Below are 6,419 nucleotides of genomic sequence, written 5' to 3' on the forward strand. Positions count from 1 at the left end.
ACAGAAATTAAAAATCACCCACTGAATCTTCTTTGAAGATCCTGTTTCAGCTTCCCTGAATACCTTGTTTGTTTGGTTATGTTGTCAATGCTTCTGTCAAATGTGGAATCCCTGGATGGCCTCAAGCTCTTTGGGAGCAAAGCTTTGTTTTAATGAAGGACCTGTTCACTGGATCTTGCCAATTTTCACTCAGCTAAATTTCAGCCTTAAATTTAAAAAAAAAAAAAAATGAATATGTGAGGAAAGTCAGAGGAAATTCCATAGGAAAAGATAAGAATATCATTAGGTCAGACAGAGAATTTTAGAACTAATTTGGAAGATGAGCAGGAAAATTAAGTCATCTGTTCATGGATTGTAGAGATATTTGGTGATAATAATTAGGATAGATTTTTTAAAATGTATAATCACAACCACAGAACTGCAGAGGACCCCAAAAAGATCTTTCTACACAACTATGTCATTTTATAATTTATAATATAGGCCATACTTTCTTAGGCATTTACATGCGTGTATATGTATATATGTGTATATATATACATATATATGTGTAAAGACAGCTTGAAAATGCCATGGAAGGATTTTTTCCCCCATTTTCTTCTTGTTTGGCTTTTTAAAATGAGGTATAACATATACTCCAAAGTGCATTGTCTTAAACATACAGTGCAATAAAATTTTACATATGTATAATACTTCCCTTGCTGTTTTTTAATATGATGTTAGTTTCCTATTAAATGGATATCACAACTTATTGATCTAATCTATTGTTGATAAACATTTGATTTGTTTACATTTGGGAGCTAGTAAGAATATTGCTACAAATGCTCTTGTACACAAGCACTAATTTTGGGGTGGGGTATGCACTTAGGAGTGGCATTTCTGGATCATAGAGCATACACATGTTCAGTATTTGGATGTACTGCCAAAAGCTTTTTAAAGTGGTTGGTTGTATGAATTTGCACATGCACTAGCCATTTGCTTCCAGTTGCTCCACATTCTTGCCAATCTTTAATTATCATCAGTTCTTTTAATTTTAGTTATTCTAGTAGGGGTATACCCATTAATATTTTATTTGCATTTTTTGATAATTAATGACGTTGAGGACCTTTTAAATGTTTGATGTCCATACGGATATTCTTTTTTGTGAAGTCCCTGTTTGGCATTTTTACGCATTAAAAAAAATGTTTTGGGGGGTTAATATTTGGAGGGGTTCATAGCTTTCTTTGTTATGTTCTAGATATGAATTCTTTGTAAGATATATGTGCTGCAAATATCTTCTACTGGGTTGCAACTTGCCTTTTTACTTTCTTAACGTCTTTTGATGAAATTCTTAGTTTTTTAAATGAGATTGACTTATAACATTATATTAGTTTTAGGCATATAACATAATGATTTGATATTTGTATATATTGCAAAGTGACCACCATAGTAAGTCTAGTTAACATCCATAACCATACAGTTATAATTTTGTTGTTCTGTGATGAGAACTTTTAATAACTATTCTCTTAAATTTATCAAAGATCTAACTTTCAAACATATGATATAGTGTTACACAGAAGTTTTTAATTTTAGAACTTCAATTTATGAGTCTTTTCTTTTGGTTTGTGCTTTTTGTGCCCTTATTAAGAATCTTTGCCCATCTCACGGCCATGCGATATTCTGCAGTGGTGCCTTAGTTGTAAACTGGATGATCATATACGTGTGGATCTGTTTCTGAACTATCCACAGTGTTTCAGTGTTATATTTGTCTATCCTTTGTATCAAAATTGCACTGTATTACTACTGCATGAAAACGAATCTTAGTAATAGTGTAAGTTTTCCAACTTGATTCTTTTTTGATATTGTCTTAGCTAGTCTAGGATCTTGGTTGCTCCATTTAAATTACAGAATCCATCAATTTCCACCAAAAAATGATAGGATCTGACTAGGATAACACTGAATATAGATTAAATTGGGAGGAACTGACATCTCTTCCATTTAACATAATAATAGTGACTCTTCCAATCCATAAACATGGTATATGTCTCCATTTAACGTGAATGTCTTTATTTTTCTCAGCAATGTTTTTTAGTTTAAGTTTAGGTCTTATACATTTTTCCTTATATTTATCCTAGGTATTTGATAATATTTTATATGCTAACATAGCTAACTTATTTTTAATTTTTATTTTCCAATTGTTATATAGAAGTATAATTTTTTGTGTGCATTGATGGTACTAATTACCTTATTAATTTTAATAGTTTAATTATATACTTTTACTTTGAAATTTTAAAAAAATATTATTTACAACAGAATAAAAATATATGAAATAATTAGAATTAAATCTTCAGTACAAGACCAGTCACTGAAAACTACAAAGTATTATTGAGAGAAATTAAAGAAGACATATAGAGACATATGATGTACATGTGTTGAAAGACTGAATGTTTGTAGCAATGTTAAAATGTTAATTTTCCCCCAAATGATCTACAGACTCAATAAAATACTGGGCAAATTCTCAGCAGAGATATTTGTAGTAATTGATAACCTCATTTTAAGATTTATATGTAAATTCCAAGGACCTAAAATGGCTAAAAGACCTTGGAAAAAGAACAAAATTACAGGATTGACACTACCTCATATTAAAATTTATAAAGCTATAGTAATGACAACATAGTTTTGGTGTCAAGCTACATCAATAAATCAGTAACTCAATGAAACAGAATGGAAAATTGAGAAATAGAACACACATATATAGACAATTGATTTTTGATAAAGATACAGATGTGATTCAGTGGACAAAGGACCTTCTTTTCAACAGTGGTGCTGGGATACTTGAATATACATACATATGTAAAACTGAACTTTGATTCAAACCTTACACCTTATACAAAAATCAACTGAAAATGGATCACAAATTTAAATTTAGAGGCCAACACTGTAAAACTTATGAAAAATGTTGTGACTTTGGGTTAGGCAAAGATTTCTTAGATACAAAATCAATAGTATAATCTATTATAAAATAATTGATAAATTGGACTTCATCAAAATTAAAAACTTCTGCTATTTGAAGTACAGTATTAAAAAATGAAAAGACCAGTTATAAGCTGGAAGAAGTATTACCATATTATATATCCAATAAAGAAATTGTACTCAAAATATATTTTAAAAAACCTCTCTAAAGTAAAAAAAATAAGAAAACAAATAACCCACTAAAAAGTGACAAAGAGATTCAGACACTTCATCAAAAAGAATATAGAAAAGTCAAATAAGCACAATATCTTTAGACCATACCAAGTGATGATGGTAAAAATGTAGAGGAAATAAGTATTACACTGATGGTGGGGACATAAAATGCTACTACCACTTTGGAAAACAGTTCGGCAGTTTCTTAAAAAGCTGAAGATAACCTATATGTCATTCAGCTATTCTGCTTCTAGGTATTTACCCAGGAGAAATCAAAGCTTATGTCCTTACAAAGAGTTGTACATGAAAAATCATAGCAGTCTTATTTGTTGTAGCCAATATCTATTCATAGATGAGTGGAAAAACAAATTGTGGTGTATCCATGCAATGGAATTTTCCTCTGTAATAAAAAGGAATGAACAATTGATTCAAGCACCTACAAGAATATCAAAATTATGCTAAGTAAATGGAGCCAGATTAAAAAATATATACATTATATGATTTACTCTATTTAAAATTTTAGAAAATACAAACTAATCTATAGTGACAGAAAGGTGATCAATTTTGCTAGGGGCCAGGGTGAGGAGACAGTGAGGGGCAAAGGAAGAGATTATAAAGGTACTTGAGGAAACTTTTGGGAATCTGAATATGTTCATTATCTTGAGTGGGTTGATGGTTTTACTCACTGGTATATATCAAAACATATCAAATTGTATAATTTAAGTATGGGCAGTTTATTTTTTTGTCAATGATCCTCAATAAAGATGTTAAAATCTTTTCACTAATGTAGTTATGTTACTTTCATTTATAATTAAAAAATTTATATAAAATAATTATTTGTATAGTCATTTATAGCCTTTGTTAAATATCTCATAACCAGAGACTACATTTATCTTTTTTAATTCAGTAATTGACTCAGCAAACATTCAATATGCCAGACAAGGTGCTGGAGAAACAGAGGTAAAACTTTCCAATAAATGTGGTAGAGAACTAGTACTCATTTATTGAGTACTAAAGGAGTTCAGAGGACGTCACCCCAAAATACCACATTGATTATTTGGAGCTGAAGGAACTTGAGAAACAGCAGATGCGAGAAGGGCTTTCTAACCTACCCTTTTCTATCTAAAACAGGTTACAAAATTTCCCATGAGAAAGGTGTCCACTCTGTATAAAAAGGAGAAAGCATCCTTTTCATCAGAGACTGGAACTTGATGATAAAATGGATCTGTACAAACTTACCGAAATAACTCTTATTTTCCACTAGTTATTTCATTCCCCCACCCTTATACCAAATATCTCCTAGTCATTTTCCTACAATTTATTACCCATAGCCCAAACTGCATGGCCTTGCTAATTCTTCAGAAACTGATTGTTTCTTTGTCTAAAGTTATAAGAGCTTTCTGCTCTGGTCACTTCTTCAGGTCTTCATTCTTTTGTGAAGGCTCTCATATACCAGCAAAAATTTAAACTTGTTTTTTTTGTCTCCTGTTCACATGTCTTATGTCAGTTTAATTCTTAGACCCAGAGACCTAAAGCAGGCAGAGAATTTTTCCTCCCTTACAGTATCTATTATGTAATAGCTACTGTTTTTCCATTCATCACTTCATTTACTTTTCAGAAAGTAGAAGACACAACTTCTTATATCCATTTTACAGATGAAGAAATTGAGCCCAAAGAAGTTATAATACAGGAAGTGGCAAAACTGGTACTGAAATTCAGGTCTGTGTGACTCCAAAGTCATGGTACTTTCCATCAAACTACAATACAAAATTTACAATCACATCTAAAGAGCCCTGGGGGTGGGTGCAGAGGATAAAAACCTTAAAACTTTCTGAGGAAATCAGTGAAAGCTTTGCTACTGAGGCTTTATTGCTTGAGGTGAAATAAAGTCTTTCAAGTATTTAGAATTTTAAGGGAGTATATTATTGATGATCCAGAGGCAAATTACACACTACCCCTCAGGCATAAGTAATGTTTTCTTCTTCATTGCTCCTGTAGTTCTGTTTATGTGGTCAATTTATAACTCATCTACTTCAAAACTCAGTTACACTGAAGCTTATAATTGACAATTACAGTGGGCCAGAGGTTGCCATTTGTATTTTAACATCTAAAATTTTAAAGCACCTAAGATTTGTGTGAAATCCTCTCACATAATTATTCGCAACTTTATGAGTTAGGTACTATTACTATCTATTTTACTGACAAAGAGACTGCAACATAAATATTATCCAAAAGTATAAAAGAAAAACACTTAAGCCATAAAATTAGCAACTATATTTTCTGTAAAATTTATGTAAAATTTTGTCTTGGAGCTACATTAAGTAACAATGATAAGTTAAGAACATTTGGTAGACACATTCAAGTGCATAAATAGACTACATTTCGAGCCACTTACAAATATGGATTGAATTTGTATTCTTACTATTTCTTTCTATTATGGAAAATAAAAAGCTGATTAAGCTTTTAATTCATTATAGAATTTTAAATTTACCTTTATGTAAAGTATCACCATTTCAAAAACACAAGCTAAAACTGAAGTTTAGCTTTTGAAGTTCAGTTTGTTCAGGATGATAATGAGGTGTTTTTACATAACATCATTCATTTTGTGTCCTAAGAAATGAGGACATTTAATAGGTTACAGATTTATGCATCAGCATTCTTCATGACCATGTAAGTAGCCTTAAAGGTACTGTCTAAAAAGCTGTATTTAATACTTTGAGAATGTTACACACAATTATACGTTAAATGAATGCTTAATTAATCCTTTTTTATGATGTTGATGATAATCGTGTACATCGCCAAGGGCAGATGGTTGTTTACTGGAGCTATTAGTGTGGGACTCATATACCTGAAACCATGAATTACACGAAAGCGCGGTCACTTATCGTAGCCAGATTCTCTATTTAAACATATATACCCATTTAAAAAGAGCATTTTTCCCCTTCTAAAGCTTAGGCTAATTCTTGAAACAAACACACAAATTTATTAATGTTTATTATAGGCCTAAGAAGGCCTTAAAGATAAGTTAGCTAAAACCTGCTCTTATTCAGCACACAACTTTTTCAACAGTTAAAATTTGTAAAATAACCTGAAACGCGGGCGTAGGTCAAGGTTACCGCTTCATAAGATTTGTCTAAAACAACAACAAATCGTAAGCACTGAACTTTCGCCTTTTTGGAATCCCCGTCAGTCAACCTGCGTTTAAGCGGGGCCACGCCCAAGCTCAACCCCATATTCGTGAGTGCGCATGCGTTCCC

Source organism: Pteropus vampyrus, unplaced genomic scaffold (genome assembly GCF_000151845.1).
Source record: "Pteropus vampyrus isolate Shadow unplaced genomic scaffold, Pvam_2.0 Scaffold24, whole genome shotgun sequence".
In the NCBI taxonomy this organism is placed as follows: domain Eukaryota; kingdom Metazoa; phylum Chordata; class Mammalia; order Chiroptera; family Pteropodidae; genus Pteropus; species Pteropus vampyrus.